Source organism: Pinus tabuliformis, chromosome J (assembly GCF_031772625.1).
Source record: "Pinus tabuliformis cultivar Carrire ecotype Pingquan chromosome J, CPIR1, whole genome shotgun sequence".
NCBI lineage: Eukaryota > Viridiplantae > Streptophyta > Pinopsida > Pinales > Pinaceae > Pinus > Pinus tabuliformis.
In genome coordinates, this window is record NC_142295.1 from 891,808,818 (window position 1) to 891,835,500 (window position 26,683).

The following is a 26,683-nucleotide window of genomic DNA, read 5'->3' on the forward strand; positions in this document are numbered from 1 at the left end:
TTAAGATTTGAAATTTTGGGTGATCAGTTTGAAAAGCTAGATCTAAATCAAGGTGAAATTTAAGGTGAACCTATTGATAGGTCGTGATCTCTCGGGCGCATGATCAGATCTGTGGATCTAACTGTCTGTGGCACATTTGAGGACTATTAATTTGGCTCTATTCAAAGGTCTGCAGGCGATCCACATCGTAGGTGCGGGGGTCTGCAGCGCAACAGAAGGCACAGGTGCGGGGGTCTGCAGTGAAGCAGAAGGCGCTAGTGCGAGGTACGCAGCGCAACAGAAGGCACAGTGTGGTGGTACGCAGAGGAACAGAAGGACCAGGTGTGGAGGTACGCTGTCAGGCAGATAGTGTAGGTGAAGATCTGCGCAGAGGTACGTAGTGCAGCAGAAGGAGTAGGTGCAGAGGTAAGCAGAGCAAAAGAAGGACCAGGTGTGGATCTGCGCAGTTTAGACACAGAAGAGCTGCGGATATTCGCAGTTTTCTATTGGTGAAGTTGCAGACTTTTCTTGAAATATTTGTTGGCTGCCTTTTATCTATTGCTGAAGAGTTCTGGGTTTAGATTACTGGTATTGCCATTCTGGTTACTGTATTCTGAGAAGTTATTGGGTGATTGTAAAAGGAGATTGGTTGATTCACATGTACTTGATGATTATTTGATGTTTATGGATCCAGTTTGAATATTTATGAAAAGTGGTCCTTGGAAGAAAAGAAGTAGGTCAGCACCTACGTACTAGTACATTAGCTAGTACAAGCGCTAAGGGGGATGTAGCTCCCTTCCAAGAGAGACTGGAAAACGAGAGAGGGTTGCAGCTCTCAACAGGTTGCAGCCTGCGTACTGGTAAAGGACTGCACTAGTACAAAATCATTGTAAAAGAAGTTTATAATTGAAACAAGGTAGAGACATATTGCAGCGGGTGGTTTTCACCCACATTGGGTTTCCACCTTATATCTGGTGTTCTTTGTTGTGATTATCTGTTTTTCCTGTTCTTTCTCATTATTATATGGTACTGACATACAAACTAATGATCAATATCTGAAGAATAAATTAAAGTATAAATCTGGAACATATGTTGAAAAGAATTTGATAATACTGATTCACCCCCCCTCTCAGTATTATTTCCACAATTGGTATCAGAGCAGGTCCTTCTAAAGAAGCTTGATCGCTTGAAGGAAGATCCATCATGATGAGCAACTACAAGAGAGAAGCATCTATCATGCCACCAATTTTTGATGGGACAAACTTCATATATTGGAAGGTAAGAGTTACTGCCTATCTTCAATCTCTTGGTACAGAAGTCTGGGATATCATAGATACAGGGTACACTTTTCCATCAGCAACTCCTACCGATCCGGCTGAGAAGAAGAAATATGAAACAAATGCAAAGGTTGTCAATACTCTACTAGGATGTCTATCTAAATCAGAATTCGTGAAGGTTATGCAGTATAAATCTGCAAAAGAAATATCGGACAAGATTGTTCTGAGCTATGAAGGAGATGAACAGGTAAAACGAGCAAAACTTCAAACCCTCAGAATTCAGTATGAAAATCTCAGAATGCACAACGATGAAAGTGTGGCTAACTATTTCCTTCGTGTAGATGAGATTGTTAATTGTATGAAAAATTTGGGTGAAGAAATAAAGAGGCTATTGTGGTTGAAAAGGTTCTAAGATCTTTGTCCCCTAGGTTTGAGTCTAAAGTTTCTGCAATAGAAGAAAAGGAGAATCTACGAAACCTTACCATGTCACAGCTGCACGGAATTCTGACTGCTTATGAAATGAGGAAAGGAGGACCATCAGACAGGAGAGAAGCTGCCTTCAAGGCTTCCGGAAAAGGAGATTACTATGAGTCAGGACACGTGTCAGAAGAAGAAGAAGAATCAAATTTTGTCAAAAACCTTCAACGGGGTGCTGGACGATTTCGAGGTAAGATACCTTTCAAATGCTTTGCTTGTGGAAGAGTCGGTCACTATGCTACCAAATTTCCTCATAAGGATAAGATTGACAAGGGGAAGGAACCTGTTATATGGAACAAGAAACAGAATGCAAATAAGAAAAACTATTACACTCATGAAGATAGTGATGGACTTTCAAATAGTGACGAAGATGAACGAGGTAATAATTATAAACTTTTAATGGCTTTTGAAGATGATGATTATATGGATGCTATAGATGAAGAAGGTCTTTATGAAGAGATTTCTAATCTCAAAATTTGTTTAGAAGAGAAAAATGTGATTATTGATTCTCTGCAATGTCAACTAGCTGAAAGGGAAAAACATCACGAAAAATTGGAATGTGAAATTGTTAGTCTTAGAAAAGACATTGAGAAAACAAAAGCTCTTAATCTTAAATTTGTTAAAGGGTCTGAAACTCTGGATGAGATTATCAATGTGCAGTGTTCTCCACTAATCAAGACAGGTCTGGGATATAATGGGGAAGCATCTCAAGCATCCACCTCCAAAAGTTATCTTGATGTAGCAAGGAGGAGCGAGCAAAGGCCTAGTAGAAATCATCAGGTAAATCAGGGACAGTTTACCTCAAGAACAAACAAAGACTATCAAGAAAATCGAGGGCAAGCTACCTTAAGGACAAACAGAAGCTACAACCAGCCACAAGTAAAATCTTCCCAATTTGCCTCAAGAATGGATGTCAGTAGAAACTACAATCGGTTGGGTGATAGATTTGATAATCATAGGAGTTTCTTCAATGGCCAATGTTTCTCTTGCCATAACTTTGGTCACAAAGCAGCTCAATGTGTTACCTATAAGACAATCATGACTAGAGAAGCTCAAAAACAAAGAAATATGATTGAAATCACGAAAAGGACCTATAACAACTTTTCCGCCCTTGAAAGTTAAATTGAATGTTCTATTTGTAATAACTTCGGTCATGAAGAGTCTGAATGCAAGAGCAGGTTTCAGAAGACAACTCAGAAGGAACAACCCTCAAATGCCAAAACATGGAGAATGAAGGAACCGTAACCAGAAAGATGTGGGATAGCTTTATATGCAGAAGGACAAGAAAATCAATGGTACATCGACAACAGATGTTTGAAGCATATGACAGGTGATAAAGAAAATCTTCAATCATATAGTGCTTTAGAAAAAGGAAAGAAAGTTTCCTTTGGAAATGATACCCCTGCAATCATAAAAGGAAAAGGCACTGTTCAGTTGAAAGAGAAAGTCAAGGCTGGAAATGTTTTGTATGTTGATGGCTTGAAGCATAATCTACTGAGTGTCAGTCAGATGTGAAATCAAGGAACTGAGGTAATATTTCGATCAAATGGATGTAGTGTTCGTGATCTTGATACAGGAAAAACAGTGATCAAAGGCATAAGAACTCCAAATAATTTATACATATTTGAAGAAGGACAACAACAATTCTATTTGAGCAAGAATGATGAACACTAGTTATGGCACCGGAGGTTGGGGCATCTAAGCTTTTCACAAATAAGGAAAGCATGCAAATACCAGGCAGTTCGTGGTCTTCCAGACATCAGAATTCCAGACAATACAATATGCAAATCATGTCAGTTTGGTAAGCAAACCAGAACTAACTTCCCTGAGAAGGAAGGATCAGCTAGCAGGCCTCTTGAACTAGTCCATACAGATGTATGTGGACCATCTAGGAAAAGGTCACCTCGACGAGAAGAATACTTTGTATTATTCATTGACGACTTCTCCAGGATTGTTTGGATAGGACTTATGAAGCACAAAGGCGAAGCCTTCGAAAAATTCAAATCTTTCAAAGCCTTGGTTGAAAACGAATCAGATCAAAAAATTAAGTGCCTCAGGTCTGATAGAGGTGGGGAATTTACCTCTAATGAATTTTTCAATTTTTGTGAAGAACATGGAATAAGAAGGGAATTCTCTACAGCTAGGACCCCTCAGCAAAATGGAGTAGTGGAAAGGATGAATAGAACGGTTAAACAAATGGCTCATGCAATGCTTGATGAATCTGGAACTTGTAGCTTCATGATCCAGATTATCCACAGTTTCTTGTTCATTCTGCCAATGTTTCAAACCCCAAAGGGGGTCCATCATCAAGACAAAACAGAAAGAATATGAATGAGAAATTATTGAGAGAAGAGAGCCAGCAACCTGGATATAAATAAACTAAGAACCCTAATTTTATATTGGCCGACACATGATTCCTAACACTTAATGATAATAATTTTATTTTAATTTTATCTATATAAATCTTAATTGATTAATTCTTTTTATTTAATTAATTAAATTAATTTATTTTATTTTTTATTTTTTATTTGATTAATAAATTGGTTAGTTAATAAATTTTTGTTTTAATTAAAATAAATTTGTTTTTTATTTTTTAATTAATAAAATAAATTTGTTTTTAATTAATAAAATAAATTTGGTTTTTAATCAATTAATAAGACTCTATTAAATTTCATTAAAATTTTTAAAATCCGATTAAGAAATTAATTAATAATATCAAAGCTCCAATTCTTATTTCTTTTAAAATTTTATTAAAATTTAATTAAAATTTTTTGATTAAAATTATTATTTCTAAAATTATTTAAATTTTTTCATACCAATTGAATTTTTATTTTTATTTGATTAAAATTATTATTTCAATAAAAAAAATTTTAATTTCATTAAATTTATATTTAATTTTTAATTTCATTAAAAATTTTAATTTCATTAAAAACTTTTTATTTAATAGATTAAATCAAATTAAATTAAATTAATTTATTAATTTATATTGATTAAAAGATTTTGATATTTGAATATAATTAAAATTAATAAATTTTGGATTATTATTAATCATTTGATTTTTATACATAAGATTAACTTCAAATTCATTTCTTTTTATTTAAGAATTAAATCATTAATTGAGGTCGTTATTCTCAACAAAGCAAATGTCCGAGTGAACAACACTCAAACTCCTCATGAGCTCTGGTATGGTGAGACTCCTTCGGTAAAACATTTCAAAATCTTTGGAAGCAAATGTTATATTAAGAATAATGATGAACATCTTGGCAAGTTTGAACCTAGAGCAGATGAAGGGATTCTCCTTGGTTATTCTCCTCACAGCAAAGCATATAAGTGTTACAACAAAAGACTTTGAAGAATAGTTGACAGCATTATGTAGTGGTTGATGAAGAAAGAAACATTCCTAGGCAAGTAAATTATGAAAATATCGAAGAGGATGAAGATCATCCTTAAAATCAGACTGATGATGAAGAAGAACCTCAAGAGGCACCAGAGGAACAGATAAGGATAGAACAGAAGACTCCATCCAGGTATGTTCAAAAGAATCATCCAAAATCTCAAATATTGGGGCAAAAGGAGGCAGGCGTACAAACAAGAAGAACAATTGCAGAAGCTTCAACCTATTTGGCATTACTCTCCTCCACTGAACCACAAAATGTAAGAGAGGCATGCAAAGATGAATGTTGGGTCAAGGAAATGGATGAAGAACTTGAGCAGATCGAAAAAAACAACACTTGGGAGTTGGTTCCTAGACCAAAAGATAAGAATGTCATAGGGACAAAATGGATCTTCAAAAATAAGTTGAATGAAAATGGGGAAGTAATTAGAAACAAGGCCAAACTTGTTTGTAAATGGTATGCTCAACAAGAAGGAATAGACTTTGAAGAAACTTTTTCTCCCATTGCTAGACTTGAGGCCATCCGAATGTTCCTTGCTCTCTCAAGCTTTCAGAAGTTCAAAGTATTTCAAATGGACGTGAAATCAGCCTTTCTGAATGGAGACTTAGAAGAAGAGGGGTACATTAAGCAACCAGATGGTTTCATTCTTGGGAATGATCCAAATCTTGTATGCAGACTAGAAAAGGCTCTTTATGGTCTTAAACAGGCTCCAAGGGCTTGGTATTATCGTTTGGACAAATATCTTCATCAACAAGGCTTTTCAAAGGGATCAACAGATAGAAATCTTTATATAAAAATTGAAAATGACAAATTGCTAATACTTGTTGTGTATGTAGATGATATTATATTTGGCAGCAATGAAGAAACTATGAGTCAAAGCTTTGCCTTGGTGATGCAGAAAGAATTTGAAATGTCATTACTTGGAGAGCTGACATATTTTCTTGGTCTACAAATCTAACAAAATGAAGGCGGTATCCTTTTGTCTCAAACCAAATACCTCAAGCAGATCTTGAAGAAGTATGGCATGGAATATTCAAAACCAGTATGTACCCCTATGGTTACAGGATGTAGCCTCAGTGCAAATGATGAATCAGTAGCAGTGCATCAACCAACCTATAGATCCATGATTGGAAGTCTACTTTATTTGACAAGTACCTGACCAGACATCATGCATGCAGTGGGAATAGTTGGAAGATTTCAAGCAAATCCCAAGGAAACTCATCTTCAGGCAGTTAAGAGAATCTTCAAGTACCTTCAAGGAACTCAAAAATATGGCTTATGGTATCCAAGAGATACAGATCTCACACTTCATGCTTATACAAATGCAGATTGGGCCGGAAGCGTGGATGATAGGAAGAGCACAAGTGGTGGTGCATTCTTTATGGGTTCCGAATTAGTATCTTGGTTCAGCAAGAAACAGAGTTCGATTGCTTTATCTATAGCTGAAGTGGAATATGTGGCTGCTGCATCTTGCTGCACTCAACTCCTTTGGATGATGCAGACCTTGCAAGATTTTCAAATCACTTGTACACCACCTATCTCCATCCTATGTGATAATACAAGTGCTATCAGCATTTCAAAGAACCCAGTCATGCATTCAAAGACCAAGCATATACCTATCAAATATCATTTTCATCGGGAACAAGTGCTTGAACAAAAGGTCAACTTGGAGTATGTTCCTTCTAAGGAACAAGTTGCTGATATACTCACCAAACCATTGCCCAGGGAGACCTTTGAATACCTCAGGCAAAATTTGGGGGTAGTTGATGCATCATCTTGTTGTTGAATCTCATCTGCTTCAGAGATTGTTGGTTGTACGTGAGTTTCATATGGGGTATACGCGTACATTTGTTAGGTTATGGATTGGTCGAAGATCGAATGGCACAGGTTCATGGGGAGCATATATTCTTATAATAATGCATTGTTGGCATTACGGTAGAAGATCTTGGAGGAGAAAGTACAAAAGGAAAACATGGATTCTGATCTGAATATTGCTGCTAATATGTCCCTATCTCTCTTGTCAAGGTCATGTATGGTGTATAGTAGATTATGGTTCTTCTTGAAGAATTTTTCTTTTGCAGATTTGGTCTATAGTCAGGGGGAGCTCATTCAGAAATTTCAGCAGGCACTCAGGGGGAGTATGGACAGCAAAGGAAGAGAATATCTTGGTCCACCCTTTTCCCTTGATGTCAAAGGGGGAGAATGAATTTGAGGATCTTGGGGTTGCCATCAAGTCCAAAGGGGGAGATTGTTGGCATTATGATTCAGGTTTGGTGCTATGGCACAGGTGTTGTACTTGATGGCAACTCACTCAAGTGGCAAATCTCTGTTCTGGCTCTCAAAATGATGGAAAATAAGGGGTTCGCAGGTACACCGTTCAAAAGGTGCGGGCCCGTAGGCACGCCGTTCACCAAGTGCGGTCATGTCCGTAGGTTATCCGAAAAAAAGGTGCGGACCCCAGTCCACTCACTCCAATGCAGAGAAAGCGCGCACATGTGGGAATTCTTATGTCTGGCCCATGGTATTTTAGCCCGACGTTCATGATCCTATGGTTTTGGCCCCTGGTATAGGATCTAAATTATTGAACCCTGATTTGGATCCCTTGTATTGGTTTTCGATGGTTTTGTCCCATGGTGTGAATAAGGGCTTGACTATAAAATGGAAAGGAGATCACATGGCTAGTCACTTGTGAAATTTGAATATCTTAAGATCTGAAATTTTGGGTGATCAATTTGAAAAGCTAGATCTAAATCAAGCTGAAATTTAAGGTGAATCTATTGATAGGTCATGATCTCTCGGGCGCATGATCAGATCTGTGGATCTCACTGTCTGTGGCACATTGGAGGACTGTTAATTTGGCTCTATTCAGAGGTCCGCAGGTGATCCACATCGCAGGTGCGGGGGTCCACAGCGCAGCAGAAGGTGCAGGTGCGGGGGTCCGCAGTGAAGCAGAAGGCGCTGGTGTAAGGTACGCAGTGCAGCAAAAGGCACAGTGCGGAGGTACGTAGAGGAACAGAAGGACCAGGTGCGGAGGTACGCTGTCAGGCAGACAGTGCAGGTGCGGATCTGCGCAGAGGTATGCAGTGTAGCAGAAGGAGTAGGTGCGGAGGTACGCAGAGCAGAAGAAGGACCATGTGCGGATCTGTGCAGTTTAGACACAGAAGAGCTGCAGATATTCACAGTTTTCTATTGGTGAAGTTGCGGACCTTTCTTGAAATATTTGTTGGCTGCCTTTCATCTATTGCTGAAGAGTTCTGGGTTTAGATTACTAGTATTTATGTTATGGTTACTGCATTTTGAGAATTTATTGGGTGATTGTAAAAGGAGATTGGTTGATTCACATGTACTTGATGATTATTTGATGTTTATGGATCCAGTTTGAAAATTTATGAAAAGTGGTCCTTGGAAGAAAAGAAGTAGGTCAGCACCTACGTACTAGTAGATTAGCTAGTACAAGAGCTAAGGGGGTTGTAGCTCCCTTCCAGGAGAGACTGGAAAATGAGAGAGGGTTGTAGCTCTCAGCAAGTTGCAGCCTGCATACTGGTAAAGGACTGCACCAGTACAAAATCATTGTAAAAGAAGCTTCTAATTGAAAGAAGATAGAGACATATTGCAGCAAGTGGTTTTCACCCACATTGGGTTTCCACCTTATATCTGGTGTTCTTTGGTGTGATTATCTGTTTTTCCTATTCTTGCTCATTATTATATGGTAATGACATACAAACTAATGATCAATATCTGAAGAATAAATTAAAGTATAAATCTGGAAGATATATTGAAAAGAATTTGATAATACTGATTCACCCCCACTCTCAGTATTATTTCCAACAAAAACTTGATCCCATTGTTTAGGGTGATCTCCAATCAAACTACGTAGAATATTTCCCAAACTTATATTCACCACTTCAGTCTGGCCATCCGTTTTTAGGTGATATGTTGAGCTAAACTATAATTTTGTGCCAAATTTCTTCCACAAGGTCATCCAGAAATGTCACCAGAACCTAGTATCTTAATATGAAACAATACTCTTGGGAATTCCATGTAGTCTTTCCACTTAATTAAAGAGAAAATTAGTAATGTGTCTAGCATCAATAGTCTTAGCACAAGGAATAAAATGACCCATTTTTGAAAATCTACCTACAACCACAAAGATATAATCATTACCTTTATGAGTTATTGGAAATCCTAAAGCAAACTCCGTACTCATGAATTCCAAGGCCTTTCTAGGATTGGTAATGGGGTATACAATCCAATCTTTTGGCTTCTTCCTTTTGCATATTGACAAGTTATTCATCTCTTTATAAACTTCTGCACAATAATAATCAAATTTGGCCAATAATAATGTCTTTGCAGCAGATCATAAGTCTTATCTTTCCCAGAATGTCCCCTAAGGCCTACATTGTATTTTTCCTTAATCAAATTCTCCCTCGTGGAACACTTGGGAATACACAAATGGTTTTTCTTAAAGAGAAGACCATATTGGATCATATATTCAAACCATGGGCTTTTATTTTGAGGAGTTGGGTTCTTACAAGCTTCAAAATATTCCTTCAAATATGCATCCTTCTCATTCAACTCCTTCATAAAATCAAATCACAACACCTAAATTTGACTTTCCTACAATAATAAATGTCTCTTTCTCAAAGAATATGCAATTTTATTAGATTTTCCACCGATGTGCTTTAAAACAAATGTAAAACTATTCAAGTACTTGGCCCACTTAACATATTTATGGTTCAGTTTGGTTTTTGTGTGATATATTAGACTAGGTATGATTATCAGTATATAAAATAAATTCCCTAGACAACAAATAATGCTTCCATTTCTAAGATCTTGAACCATTGCATATAAATCCTTGTCATAGGTTATATACTTCCTCCTGGCCTCATTTAGTTTCTCACTGTAATAAGAAATGGGCTTGTCCTACTGACTAAGTATTGCTCCAATCTTATCATTACTGGCATCAATTTTCACTTGGAAAGGCTTATTAAAATATGGAAGTGCACCAAAATGGTTTTGTATTCTTATTAATTGTCTCCATAATTTGTGCGCTCATTTTGCTAAAGTTCTTGATGAATTTCCTATAAAAACTTGCCAAACCATGAAAAGTTTTGACTTCAAAAATATTTTTGGGAGGGCCATTTTACAATGTCCTTTACCTTTCTTGGATCCATCTTCAACCCTTCTCTGGTAATGACAAATGATAAATATACAAGATCTGACTTTAAAAAGTAAGATTTCTTCAAGTTTATAAGTAGTTTTTCCTAATGTAGTATCTCCAACGCATACCTTAAATGTCTCATATGTTCCTCCTTTGACTAATTGTAAACTATGATGTCATCCAGGTAAAAAATTACAAAATTCCCTATGAATTATTTTAAAACTTCATTCATAAAACTCATGAATGTATTGGGTGCATTGGACAATCCAAATGGCATAACCATTCATTCATACAGTCCATCACTAGTTTTAAAGGTAGTTTTCCACTCATCTCCCTCATTAATTATGATATGATGGTAGCCACTTTGCAAATTAATTTTTGAAAACCAACGGGAAACACTTAAGTAATCTAGCAAATCATCAACGCGTGGTAAAGGAAAACAATACTTGATTGTTATTTTATTTAAATATTTGGTGTCTATACACATGTATCCTCCACCATCCTTATATGGACTCAACACTGTAGGCACTGAAAATTGACTGGGACTTTCCCGAATTAGGCCTTTATCTAATATCTCCTGCACTCGTTTCCTGACTTTCACATTCTTCTAGGGGTCATACGATAAGCATCATTTTTTGGAAAGTTGGCTCTTGGTATCAAATAGATATTATGGATGATACTTCTTGTTGGTGGTATCTAACTTGGAAAATAATCCACCACAATGCCATGGTGTTCCTCCAACAATTCTTAAATCACTAAAGATAGATCCGAAATAATAGTGGACATAAGAACTACTCTAGGTTTACAAATAATAGAAAAATTTACCTCGTTTGTCTTCAACCATTATAAAAACTATTTGTCACTCAGCACAAAAGACTTTGGATCATTGGTTTTATAAGTCCCTTCTTCTTGTAATGGAAGGAAACTATGACTAACTCCATCCTTCTGAAACTTATAGGTATTCCTTTTACCATAATGTACAACACCCCTTTCAAACTGCCATGGTTTGCCATTAAAATATGACACATGTCCATCGGCATCACATGACATAAAATCTTATCCTTGTCTCTTCCAACCTGAAGTTCTATATCACAGTGATCATTCACCAAAATTTGATGCCCTTTCTACATCCAAGACACCTTATAGGGTGTTGGATGATTTTTCTTCTTCAAATTCAATTTTTCTACATCCTTTGTAGACATCAGGTCGTTAATTGTTCCACTGTTAATCACCACTTTACAACAATTCCCTTGAACTTTATAAATAGTTTAGAATAAGTCTCTCCTTTGGATTGGCTCAACAACTTCTTTCTCCTACTTAGTCAACACCTTCATCATCATCAAGGCCTCTCTTGTGTCTGACACATTCTCAACTTCCTACAACTCTACTTTTTCCTCCTCTACTGGAGTAGGAACAACCTTCATTTCGCCTATCTCTTTGTTATCTTGGAAATCATATGTCATTTTTTCAAGATTTCCAAATAAATAGCAAGGAACCTCTCTTCCTCTGCCTCTTCCTCATCCTATGGAAAAGGATCTTCAGCCTCTATATTCTCCCTCTTGCTTTCGTTGTGGGCTTGACCTACTAACTCCATCTCTTGGTGTAGTAGATCTCCCTCTTTTTATTTTTTCCCCTTTTCCTTTAGCATCACTCTTAAGTCTGTTAGCTTGCTTCCCTACAAGTTTCTCTTCAGCCTTGAAAGTGTCTATAGTCTTGGGTGACAGTAAACTAATTTCATATTGTATGTCCAGTCTAAGCCCATATATATATATATTTTTTTTTTCTTCTCTGTAGACTCCTCTACATATCGTGCTATGATGTTCACCTTCTAAATTCTTTTTTGTACTCTTTGGCTGTTATTTTTCTCTACCTATGATTTTTCATACTCTAAAATAAGGTAAGATGAATAAATTTAAGCAAAACTTTACCTTTGAGTTTCACCACCATCCTGTCTCATCTTTTAATCTTCTACTTGTTTTTTATCCTTCTCTCTACATGTACGCCATCCCACTAGGGAGTTGAATTACCCTTTAGCTTAATTACAACAAACTTGACCTTCTTCTCCTCATCCATTTCTTCATATTCAAAGAATTCATCCATCTATATGATTCAGTCGATAAGATCCATTGGATTCATACTGCTTGTATAAGGAGACAATTCTGGTTTGGGTTTCATAACAGATCCTAAAACTGTTTTCAATACTTTATATTATACAAGTTATTCTATTTCTTCTTCTTCTGTTGGAGATTCTTCCTCCTTAGGACTCACATCTCCTACTTCTGGTTCTCTCTACAAACCAATCTCCATTGCAACCATCCTTGCCTCTAATCGTTGCATCGCCAACAATACTTCTCTATTAGAAATTGGCCTTTGTATTTCTCCTCTTGTGCCTCGCCCAACACCTTGATCAACTATGGGTGGCATGATTCCACCTATTCATGAAGAAGACACAAGGCCTACTCTGATACCACTTCATGCTAATATAACTCAAATTTTCTCTTAATTGACCCCTCTAACCCTTTAATCAAAAAATTATTCCTAGAGTCAGTGCTTCCTTCAATCCCTTTAGGATGTAAATACTTTTAAGAATTGTAGTGGGTAGATCTATTAAAAGTGGGAGGAGTCGGGTGGGTGGCCAACTTTGTACAAGTGTTGGGACAGGGTCCCCTAAGGTCAATTTTGGGGCAAAAGCCCAAGTTTTGGGGCTGAAAACCCAAGTTTTTGTATATAAAGAGTAAAGTCTCGCAAGATGTGGTCACAAAGCGTGTAGATGTAAAGTGTAATAAAGGGTTTTTACCCTTCTTTTATGTAAGATGTGTCGGCCTTAAAAGACCTACCTATGGTCTGTGGACCATGGGATTGTATAAAAAGGAAAGTCTTAGAAGAGTGTAAGGTAGTTTTTGGTAGCGAATGATATGAATGTAATGGGTCAGTAGAAGTGAAGAGTGAAGATTCTTAGAGTAGAAGAGAGGCTCTGCAACTGTGTATGTAGAGGCCAAAGTAGAGTCCGCAGTTGAGTGCGCAGACCCCTGCAGCTGAGTGCGCAGGGTAGTCTTCAGTCTGTAAGAAAATCTAAAGTATCAATAAAGAATCTGTTCTAGAAATATCTGTGTTTTATCCATTGACTTCTATTATGACTGAACGCATTTATGTTATGCTGAATATTGGGTTTATGATTTAATCCTGTATTGATGCGTGATTCTTCATGGTTTACATTTTTATATGAACTCAAGTAATAATATCTTTTTACATGAAGAATATCGTAATGCATGCTAAAGATATTAGACACTTAAGCCGATCTAGGTGATAATAGACATACTAGGAGTGATTAAAGAGGCGCATAAGTGATTGGTTTTCCTGTTTAGGGTCCACGAAAGACAGCCGTAAACCTTCATGAAGGTCTAAGGGTGATTAAGAGAAGTATATCGATAAGCCCTAAAGGGCTTATCAATCTGTGTGAAGGCTGAGTTAGAGCATAAAATGACATCATAACCATCCCTGGGTGCGGAAACTTGGTTTTAGCATCCCTCCATACTAGTTCGGGTGAGACTTCAATCCGCACTCAGCGGATTGATGTCGAAAGGGACAGTAGTGTAGGGATTTGTTTGGCTAACTTAATGCTGAAATTGGGCCAGGACCCCCTAAGCCATCAAATGGTTCTGTTGCAGGGATCGGGATCTGCATAAAGTGATGTGTGATGTCGCATCACTAGAATTCGACTAAGAAAGAAATTGGAGATTGGTTGGATAGAAAGATCCATTAATTCACAGCGCAAGAAAATATAAATCTACGATTGATGAAAGAACAATGGTTGGAAAAATATCTATATACAGAGATACACAAAATCTTCTTCTGTTCCTTCTTAGTCGAATTATACGAGTGGATCGCTAAATTGGCAGATGGCCAAGGAAAGTGGAGGCTTGACAGTCCGATAGTGTGGATCCTAGAGTTAGTGCAGAGATTAGAATCCTATGAAGATAAGATCACACGCGTTGTCGATCACTAGCTTGATCGTATCATAGGAGGATTTGTGACAGAGTATGAGTTCAATACCTCGGTCAACTACAACGAAGTAGAGCATCACTTCTTCAAAGGACTGCGAGGTAAGTAATTAAGATCTTTGAATACTAGGATTAAAATTCTCTTGTGTGAAAAGCGGGTTATGTAATTACCTTGATGTTTGTAGCTACACGAAGTGGAAAGTTATTCAGGGATAGAAAGGGAACAAGACCTGAATATAGCCCACTGATCGAGCCTCCTCTTAGTGACGATGAAGAAGAAGCACAGGCTTCTCTAGAAAGCGTTGTCTAGTTGATAAGGTGAGGGTTCCCGCGAATACCACATCCACCCACACCACCTCTATCTTCACCACCAAAACTAGTCCAGGTCCTCATTCCCCAAGCCATTGAAAATGGGAAATTTTACTGAATTTGCCATATTGAACGGTGGTGGAGGTGGTGGCATTATGGGCGAAGGTGTATGCTATGGAGGTGAAGATGGAGGTGAAGTGGGAAGCCAAAGGCATTACAGATGATCAGATGAAGAAATAAACGTTGGTTATTGCTTTGCAGGGACTCGCGCTAATATGGTACATTAAGTACTGCATTGATAACTTGATGGTTGCGTTGGCAGACATTTAGACTGCGTTGAATAAGGAATTCAATAGGCCCAGGTTTGAAGCACTGTCGATCATTGGATTCAAGTAGATCATGATGAAGCCTGGTGAGACACCATGGGAGCTAGATCAAAGATTGAAGTGAAATATCCGCGAAGCTAACATGAATCTTACAGATGGAAAACACCGTGAATGGTTTGTGGCTTCTCTCTTTCCTCATCTAAGGGTTTATTTATCACAACAAAAGATTGGGACCCAGGGAGAGGCCCTAGAAATTGTGATGAGACTGCATGAGACACCAATTTAAGATGCTTCTTTGGGAGTTTAGCATATTCACGCGGAGTTGCAGAACTTTTGCCTAGAATTCTAGAGTCTAAAGAAGGATAGAGTGGCTCATCCAAAAGTGCGTGAATAAGTTTTTTGTTGAAACGTAAGAGTCAAGGGCATGATAAAGATAATTTCCCTATCTTCGTGAATTATGTTGCAGGAGGAGGGTCGATGCCTCTAACACTGGAAGCTCAAGCAGGGCCAAGTATAGGGCCCATGCTATGGTGGGCTATCTGTCAGGTAGCTCGAAAACATGTGATAGATAATTGCCACTTGCTCCAAAAATTTGACAGACACTGCAACAACTCTTTTGCAATTGCTGCAAATTGATAGGTCATGAGGAGTGCAATTGTCGTAATTACGAGTTAATGATGGAGAGAGCGTCCACCTATAAAATGAAGATAGAGACTCAGCCTTCGAATCAAGGTGCTGGTGGAGCACGAGGAGGATATCAGGGGTGAAAACGAGGCCGAGGCAGAGAAGGAGCTGCGAGAAGTTGGGGCCATGTTATTTTCTACAATTGTGGAGGTCCAGGACACTATGCACAAGAATACGCAACCCCGACACACTTGACATGTCGATACTATACTTAGTTTGACCATACGATAGAAGACTGCCCTATATTAATAGCTAAAATGCATGGAAAGGGGAAACAACCTCAACAACCTACACATAACCTACAAATGATGAGGGCTGAACCCTACGAAGAGGATCCCAATGTGAATATTGTCTTGCAAAGTGGAATGACGACTGGTGAAGATAAGGGAAAGTGGCTTGAAGAAGGTGAATGGGTCTGTAAAGCTCCAGAAAAGGAGGTCAAATTTGATCTAGAGAACATGAAGGAAACATTCATGGAAGCAAATAAAAGCTTCACTGAAGCTTCTACCTCAAGAAGTCAGGATAAGCAGTCTAAAGAAATGGACCCGTCCATGATCACTACTTTTTTGGAGACCTATATGAAGCTACTATGTGATAGCAAGGCCATAAAGGGATTACAGGAGTTGATCCATAAATGTGTTGGTAATGTTCTTAAGGGACCGCGCGTGGTGAGGAAAATTGGTAAGCATAAAGCAAGAACAAGGCATGAGATGAGGCTCACTGCGCAAATAGGAGAGTATGAAATGGACCAAGTTATTCTGGATCTTGGGTTAGATGCAAATGTTTTTCCAAAACAAACATGGGAGAGAATGGGGAGACCTACACTACAGTGGTCTCCTATTCAATTGAGGATGGCGAATTAACAAACATTATCCCTGTGGGAAGATTGCAGGGATTGACAATCGATATTGAAGGCACAAGCGCATTGGCAGATTTTGAAGTAATAGAGATTGTCGATGACAACAATCCCTACCCCGCAGTCCTTGGGATCGACTGGGCTATCAACATGAGTGGGGTGATAAACTTGAAGAAGTAGATGATGTCATTTGAAAGAAAATTGGTCCGCATCTTGGACTCTGTAGAAGGACCGCGCTATACTGAACCAGTCTGTGATTATGAAAGTGATGATGATTTGGACCAAATTTATAAGATAATGGCGCAATATCAAGATGGGGTGAATCCAATAGTAGATGGATGTATTGCATGGGTGTTATAGACATATTTGGGAACTGTAACCCCAATATTATATTTCAATAAACAATGTGCTCTTTAACCCCTAAAAGTGTTGTTTCATACCCTAAAGGATCATAGTCAACTGATTACATCACTCCCCAAAAGTTCCACTTGAAAAACCACTCAAAACTGGCCAAAACTGGACCATACTGACTGCCCCACTATCAAGGTGCAATGCATATCGACTTCTACACTAGCCAAGTGCGATGCATACTGAAGAGGCCTTCTATAGGGCGTGATGAGCAAGGATGGACAAATGTCCGAGACAGTTTGCTAAGTGGATGCTCATGGAATCTTCCAGAAACTTCTCCTATGACACTTGCCTCTCTAAATTTGCCCAGGGATGAGTAAGAGATCCAAGAAATCTCCAAGTGGAACCAAGAACAACAAGTGGAATGACACTAATAAAAAACCTAGAGATGACTCACACCCTTGTAGAAATCTATAAATGGATCCCTCATCTGAGAGATCTAGAGGCTAGAATTTGGTAATTTGTAAGGAAGTGCTGATAATTTGTCTTTGAGAAAAGGCATTGTATAATTGGGTGATCTTGCTTTTCATGAGGTGAAGAGGGCTTTGATGCTGGGAGGATGATGCTGGATCAAACAGCTGGGTTGTGATTCTCCCTTCTATTATTAATAAAGTTCTTTGAGTTTTCCTCCATACAATTGTGTATTTGTGAATGTTGTTATTTGTGAATGCCATTGCATGATCAATGTATTTCTACTTCTGCATTGTTTATGATATAATAGATCGAGATGCTTTGATGGTGTTTTTTTACTTTGTCTCTATAGGTATTCATTGAGTAGGATAAGTAGGAGAAGAGGTGCAAGCTCTATCAAGGGAGAGAGAAATCAAGAAAGGAGTCAAGCGGAAGATCCAGGTTGGTCCCTTTGCTCCTCTCTTATCTATCATACATAAAGGAAATCGAAATTGCTTTGATTTTTTGTTTCTAGGATAGCTACCAATCCTAGTGGGACTAGCAGATCGAAAAGACACCAGTTTTCCCAGAAAAAAAATGGCGACCCCTCTGGGGATTGAATAGTTTATTGTTGTTGTTTGTTTTATAAACTATAGACAAAGCCTGAAGTTAGCCAAATAGCCTTCGAACTTTTCTTGCTCTGCAATTGCAAAGTAGATGAATGCTGCTTGAGTCAATCTCTGGTTTAGTTTATGATTTGAACATCTGACTTACAAACATTCTAGATGCCCTATTGGTAGCTCAATAACCTTTCAATATCATACCCCTATACTTTGTTCTTTACTGTTCATAATAGCTCAACTTAACTCATTGAATTAAGCTGCAAATTTGAGCCAAAACCCACCTCAGTTGCGCTCCCTGGCCCATCGCACTGTCTGTCACTGGAAGCCAGTATGCATTGCACTTCCTGAGTGTAGCAAGTAAGATGCATCCTTGTTTCTATGAATCACAGGTGCGATGACTGAGTAGTCCTATTTCTCTCCTTGAAATTTGGGTTTTTTGTCCTTGTTTTCAGCTCTGTTCAATTGTTTTGCTACTTGTGAATAGTATCTCATTGTTGAAGCCTCCTTTCTTTACATAGTTTAGCCTCCATTCATAAGGATTAGTAAATGTTTTTATGTATTTTTCCATCATTTGCAATCCATTGTCAAAAAGTTGATAAAATCGAATTGTCGTTTTGATGCAAAAGAGTGTCGTAACTGTCATTTTGTATCAAAAAGTGAAGTGTCATTGAGTCTTCCTTCCTTGGATAGTCAATTGAATTTTTTTTCATGTATTTTGATTTGATTTGTTGATATTTTGAATTGTCGAAAGCATTCTCTATTTGAAATAAAAAATTGTCGTTTAGTCTTCCTTTCATTTTGAAGAGAAATTGTCGAAGTGTCGCTTTGAAGAAAATATTTCAGATCTATCCTTAGTTTTATTTTTTGGCATTTTTCACATTAAAGGGAATGAAAAACAAATACAAGCATTTGCATTTGCATTTAGACTATGTGCGAAAAATTATTTAGGAAAAGTGCATTTAGTGTGTGCTCTTTTCTCTCTGTTTGAAAGAATCATAACCTTCTTTCCTTAGTAGCTAGGATTCTCATTGCTAAAAATAAACAACGATTGTTTATCATTTTAGATTGCATATTTAGGAATTTTACATCTACATCACGTGGTGAACCTTGAAAGACAAACTTCTAAGCAAGATCAACTTTGAAATAAATTTCAATGAACTTAACAATGCTTTGGAACCTAACGCAACACATCTAGAGGTCTAGGCTAGAGACGTGTTCCGGAATTGTAAAATCTAGTAACTATCGTTTTCATCGAAGGTTGGGTGATTCCTCCTCTTTGATATGACAAGTGCTAGCACAGACTTGTGCTCCCTGTACCATCGAGTATATATTGGGAGACCACAATAGCCTGATATCCTTTATCCATAGGAAGTTGTGTCTGCCGCCCTATTGATCGCAATGCACTGAACACAGAATTCGGGAAGATTGACTGCTGTACATCAGTCCTCAGTAATTTCTCTTTAATTTATCACCAAGGTGTATTTTGCAGTTTTGCGATTGCTTTGGTAATCCCTCTGTCTAGATCTCCAAAGTAGTCACTTTCATTCCTTTTCAACTCCTTAACTGAAAAGGTCCATCTGAGCACTTGTCACTTCAGGTTCATCAAAAATCGAAGGGGACTAGAGTCATCTTTAGCTTTTTCTCGACTCTTAAAAATTGAAAAAGAAAAGTTGTGACAAAGCGTCATTAAAATTTATTTAAATTTGGAATAACATCCATGTTCCTTCGTTGGTATTAGGTTGAGACAATGGAGTCCACCAATCAAGGAATCTGTTTAGAGGGGATTCCTAGTCCTTTTACATCTTGGGGAAATATTGGTGCACCTCATATAGCCACTTTGTCCCTTCTGGGACTTACTATTGGCCTGCCAGTATGGCTATTCTCAACCTCTGTGGTTCAAAATAATATGATTCCTCAGCAATTAAATCAGCAACCAGTTGATGTTAAAATTGACCCCTCGCCTTCTTCTTCGTTTGTTTCTCCCTCCCCTTCTTCCTCTTCGCTTGGTGAAAGTAGCGATGCTAGTAACCGGGTGACTGAGAAGAAGAAGAAAGGGAAGGAGAAGAAGAAAAAGTCAATTAAGCAAGGGGGAAACCAACCAACCATAGATTTGGATACATCAGCTGGTGAAAATCCGCACACTAAATCTCCTAAATATCCTTGTGTAATTTGCAAAGGAAACCATTTTCATCGAGATTGTCCATGCATTCCTCGGATCTTGAGAGAATGGTCCCCCCGTTCGCACCAACCGGTGTCATCAACATCTACTGATCAAGTTGAGAATACACCATCAACTAGTGATAGTGAAGTCCACAGACAGGAAAAGAAAGTCAAAGTTCCATGTACGTTATGTGAAGGGAACCATATACTTCCCCATTGTCCCTTTTTGGGTGAGGCCAAAAGAGTCTTGCATAACCATCCTGCTTCACCACAACAACTTCCACCTGGATACAAGAAACTCTCCCCTAGTCCTTTACTAGTTGAAAATCTGACTGACTTAACTAAACCATTGGTCGAAACACCTATCATTGAAAGTGAATCTTCTGAGTCCATATCGGACCAAAGTCAGCAGGTCGAGATAACAATCGACCCAGTCTTGCCTTCAGAAAGTCCACCTTCAGATGATATCATTCCCAAAGAGAGTGAGAACAATACTGTTCAAATTCTTTTTGTCACTTCAGAGTCCGATGAACTTGGGGCAATCTGCCCATTCCTTCACAGGAAGAGAATCCCCCAATTCTTGCTACTCAAGGAGTTATTTCACCCATTTATTCGGTACCCCCTCCAAGCAGTCTAATTGCTTCCTTTGATTGGAATCGACTAGCAAGATCTCGCCTTCCTTATAATGTACCATTCTGAATCATAGTACAAGTTTACAAAATGATCATGTTTGGCACTATCATAGATGAAGGGGCTTTAGTGAGTATCCTTTCCTCAACTGCTTGGAAAGCGCTTGGTTCACCATCGCTTATTCTTGTTACACAGAATTTGTCAGGCTTTAATAAAGGAACCACTTGACCATTAGGGATCCTTCCAAAGTTGCTGATAACTTTGAGAAGGAAGACAGTTCACTTGAACATGATGGTAGTCCAAGGATTGTTAGATTTCAATCTACTCCTTGGACGTGACTATGTTTACAACATAGAAGCTATTGTTTCAACACTCTTTCAAGTGATGTGCTTCCCGCATGAAGGCAAAATGGTCACTATTGACCAGCTTTCATTTCCCGGCTCAAACATAGCTTCAAGTCAAACATCATCTCTAAATGGTCCTTTTGCATCAAGAATGTCTAATCAACCTTCATTTCATCCACCTAATTACCACGAGTAGTCTGGTGAATGAAACAAAGCTTAGGGGGCATGCACACTTGTCTATTTGGGGGATGAACCCAGCGAGAAAAATAAGTTTCCCTGTGAGTTAAGTGATTGGTCTCTGACACCTTTCACCTTTGTCTATTCTGCAGACAAAGTGCAGGAAGTGTTTTGTCTAACCACTGAAAGAAAACATCCTGCTTAACCACAGTAAGTTTCCTGGAGACTCTCTTTTTTATGCCTGGGGGCATGAAAACCTTTTATGCAAGCAAAAAATGACCAATTTCATTTTTTATCTTTTTAGTTTTTTAACTTCTTAGGTTAGGTGATTGGTCTAATCCACCATTTACCATTGTCTGTGCTACGGACAAGGCAAAGGAAGGGTTTTGTCTAAATTGCTGCTGAAACCATCCTACCTAACCTCAGTATTTCCTTAGCTTTTTAGTGTTTTTTAGCTCTTTAGTTTGGTCGTTTATAGCGTACATAAAAAGGCTATGAGCATTGTTATCACATGGTTCAAGCTCGTTAAAAAATAAACCTGCCACTGAGCATATGTTCCCCCAAAGTTCAAGCTTGTTAAAAAAAAATGAACTCACCTTCGGTAAATAACCCTTGTGATCGCAATCATATCAGCGTTTTGAACCTTGGTTGTGTTTCCTCCATCACCTCCATCCATTTGGCCGATCATATGCTTCCACTTGATTGTTTACCATTTTGAAGAACAGCTATGATGAGTGGTCCTGATAGCCACCCCCTTCACATCACCATGTTTTCAGAAGTTCCATGATTACCCCGAACCAGTTGCTACTCCGGATACCACTCGCTCCTCAAAAAATGAGTCCACTTTAAACCCTTTTCAGACTTGCTAAATATGAAAAGATTGTCGAGAAATTGGCTTCTCCAGCTCGCTAAAGTGATTGGAACTGCCATCCCTCCTATATATTTTAAACTTTTCAGACCTGAGGGATTATCTCATGAAAAAGTTCGAGTGCTTGTCTTTTTGGCTCGCTAAAGTGATCCGAAAAGTCATCCCTTTTGTATTACTTTAATCTTTTTCGGACCTAAGGGATTATGCTACGAAAAAGAACTATTGGATTTTTCTTTTCGTCCCTTTTCAAACTCTCTAAACATGAAAAAGACCAAGTTATCTTTGTTTTTAAACTCGATAAAACAATAGCGACAAACTTGTCCACCCAGCAAGAATGATTTTCACTGTCGCTACACTCGGTAAAACATACCGACAGGTTTGACCGAAGGGCAAATTATAGAACAAGCATATGCTATCCTCCTCAAGCTTGAAAAAAATTAAAGAGGTACTAGTTAGCAATGACTAGGGAAAAAGGGAAGAAAACTTGAAGAATTTTATGGTAGCAGGTCACTCTTGAACATGACACTTTCACTCCATCGCCATGATTGAGTCGGGTTGGGTTATTCCGTTCACCAGTCATATCACCATTGGTCCTCCATACCATCCATATTTTGGGGTTAATGCTACCAATCCATCTCAGTGTTGCCAATATGTTCAAGAGAAGTCATTCAGAGAATTCACCATCCATTCAATGCCTCATCGACTGCAATACCTTCAACCTCCATTTTTCATGATCGCCATTCCTGAACCTTGTGTTGTCGATCATTTTCACCTCCAGAAAATCATTTGCTTAGTTTCGTGTCATAGATGTCTAATACATTAAGGCCCTCCTACGACGGGTCACTTCTTTTCGACATCAGCTCATTATCCAAGAAGTTGACTTAAAAACAACCCTTTCAGTACTTTGAAGCTTGCATGCCTCAATGGCAAGTTTCTCACTTCCGGCGACAGGTTTACATTAATGGCCTTCGACCAAGAGATTTTGCGTGGTGTTTGTCATCGAATCATATATTCACACCACATGAATTGTACTGTAGTACCTTGAGGGTCATTATCATTATCAGTGATTCCTCTCGTGCCTATTAATAGCTTACATTATTGGTTGGTAATCAGGCGATGTCTTTCCATGTTCGACATCAGGACATCTTTTCACATGGATCGACTTGTACATCGAGCGAAGATTGAACGAGTTTGAAGACCCCTGATCTAGTTTCATCCATCCGATCTGTGATATATTCAGGGATATAAAGACATCAAATGTACATAGAAACTGTATAGATAGTCATCTAAGCCAGGGAAGATGACTCTTCATAAGAAGAACCAGGCTACAACTGCAGACAATTATCTGCCCTATGTACATGAAAATGAATTTATAAAGCTGAGCATGGGAATGCCCGCCTCAGCTAGATCATGAAAATAATATGATGATGATGTATTTTATTGTATCTTATATAGGTCACCTTCCAGTTCGAATATCTCTGATCCTCATGATAAAGCATTTCACCCGACATCAAAAGATTTACGACTTCATGCTTTAGGGGGCAACTTTTATAGACATATTTGGGCACTGCAACCCCAATCTTATATGTCGATAAACCAAGGGCTCTCTAACTCCTAAAAGTGTTGTTTCATACCCTAAAGGATCATAGTCAACTGATTACATCATTCCCCAAAAGTTCCACCTGAAAAACCACTCAAAACTGGCCAAAACTAGACCATACTGACTGCCTCACTGTCAAGGTGTGATGCATACTAACTTCTACACTAGCCAGGTGCAATGCATACTGAAGAGGCCTTCTGTAGGGCATGATGAGTGACGATGGAAAAATGTCTGAGACAGTTTGCTAAGTCGATGCTCATGGAGTATTCTAGAAACTTCTCCTATGACACTTGCCTCTCTGAATTCGCCCAGGGATGAGTAAGAGATCCAAGAAATCTCCAAGTGGAACCAAGAACAACAAGTGGAATGACACTAATCCAAAACCCAGAGATGACTCACACCCTTGCAGACATCTATAAATGGATCCCTCATCTAAGAGATCTAGAGGCTGGAATTTGGTAATTTGTAAGGAAGTCCTGATAATTTTTCTTTGAGAAAAGGCATTGTATTGTTGGGTGATATTGCTCTTCATGAGGTGAAGAGGGCCTTGATGCTGGGAGGATGATGCTGGATCAGACAGCTGGGTTGTGATTCTCCCTTCTATTATTAATAAAGTTCTTTGAGTTTTCCTCCACACAATCGTGTATTTGTGAATGTTTTAATTTTTGAATGCCATTGTATGATCAATGTATTTCTGATTCTGTATTGTTTATGATATAATAGATCGAGATGCTTTGATGGTTTTTTGTTACTTTGTCTCTATAGATATTCATTGAGTGGGATAAGTAGGAGAAGAGGTGCAAGCTCTATCAAGGGAGAGAGAAATCAAGCAAGGAGTCAAGCAGAAGATCCAGGTTGGTCCCTTTGCTCCTCTCTTATCTATCATACATAAAGGAAATCACAAATTGCTTTGATTGTTTTTTTCTAGGATAGCTACCAATCCTAGTGGAACTAGAAGATCAAAAAGACACTAGTTTTCCTGGAAACAATGGGACCGCGAAAGATCCTGCACATCAGATTCAGATGAGGAATTGGAACACTGGCAGAATCGATTGCATGAAGTTTCTACGCTATGCTATAACATGATGACAAAATCGTTGGGCTCTGCATCGTCAAAGGTAAGAAGTATACCTTATTATGATTGTTTAACTCACATTGATAAATTTTTGGATGCATTCGAAAGGGAAGTGCTAGAGAAGCATCACTTCCAAGCCTTGGACTTGGCACTGCGCACTATGCCTACAAGATGGTGGGGTACGCATAAAGACAATTTCGATGGATGATGCAATTACAATATACTAATGAGGGTGTGGTTTGGTCGCCCAAAGGTGTGATTGACAGAGAAATACAAGGGAAGGAGTGATTTGCATGAGCACTTGGCAAAATGGATGGATGCTTATGGAGAAGAAATGCAACCGGAGTGGGTGCATGTTTCTGTCACACTTTAGATGTGATACCAATGAATTGGTACTTGGAAACAGAGCTCAGCCATGGCACAAACGAATGGGATATTTTGAGATAGGGATTCTTGATGACATTCAACTCTGAAGATGGATTTGAGGTCATTAATGAAGTGCTGCAGGAGGTCAAAGCAGCGATCTTCAGAATCCCACAAGATCCATTGGATTTGATTCAACCAGATTGGACCATCTAGCTACACCATGCGCTAGAGTGCTACAATGTGACTACTGATGAAGAGAGGAGGATCCAAGGAACATTAATATCCCAGAGATAGAAGGTCACCGTAAAGTTGAGGGGCCATAGCTAGAGAATCTAGATATCATCGCGCCATTGGAAACTTGACAAGTGAACATTGGAACAGAGGCAGAGCTGAAGTTTGCGAAGATAGGGGACTACTAGCATGATGCTACGGTGGATAAGGTCACTGAGTTGCTCCGCGAGTACCAGGACTTGTTCCCTACAATGTTTTCAGACTTGAAAGGGATAATAGGATATTTAGGAGTAATGAAGATAACATTGAAACTAGATGCGAAGCCTGTGAAGAAGAGGCCATATCGCCTTAATCCTAAATATAAGGAAAGAGTATGTTTGGAGTTGGATAAAATGTTAGCAGTAGGAATCATTGAACTAGTGGAGGAGCTTGATTGGATCAGTCCTATGGTAGTTCAAGAAAAGAAGTAGCAGGATGAAATAAGGATATGTGTATATCTCAAGAAGCTGAAAAATGCTTGCGTACATGACCCCTTTCCAACTTTGTTCACTGATGAAGTGCTGGATAATGTTGGCAGGCAGGAAGCATATTCATTCACTGATGGGTTCTCTTGGTACCATCAGATCAAGATTTCATCAGAAGACAGGAGTAAGACAACCTTTTTGAATGATTGGGGATGCTTTTAGTATATAGTAATGCCTTTTGGATTGAAGTATGCACCGGTGATCTTTTCGTGCATAGTCATCACGGCATTCAAAGACTTCATTCACAAGTTTTTGGAGGTATACTTTGATGATTGGACAATGTTTGGGCTGGTAAAACACCATGTAGCTAGTTTTTGCTTGATGTTGGATACATGTCGGAGGTATCAAATAGTGCTAAACATGAATAAGTTTCTATTTTGCATCCCTTTTGGAATCTTGTTGGGTCATGTAGTATGCAGAAAAGGATTAATGGTGGATCCAGCTAAGATCATGGTTATAATCAATTTGGAGGTGCCAAGTGTTAAACAACCACACACAATGCTAGGGCATACTAGTTATTACCAAAAGTTCATCAAGAGTAATGCCCAGATTACCGTGCTGATGGAAAAATTGTTGGAGGATGCTACATTTTGTTGGAATGAAGAATGTCAGTGGACCCTGGATGTGTTAAAAGAAAATATGGTCACCACAGCATTCCTAGTCTTCCTGGATTGGATGAAGGAATTTCATGTGCATTTGGATGCATCATGTATTGCGCTGGGAGAAGTACGGACACATGCCGGTGAGGGAGAGTTGGATCACCCTATCACGTTTGCAAGTAGGAAGTTATATAAGATTGAGAAGAATTATTCAATGACAAAG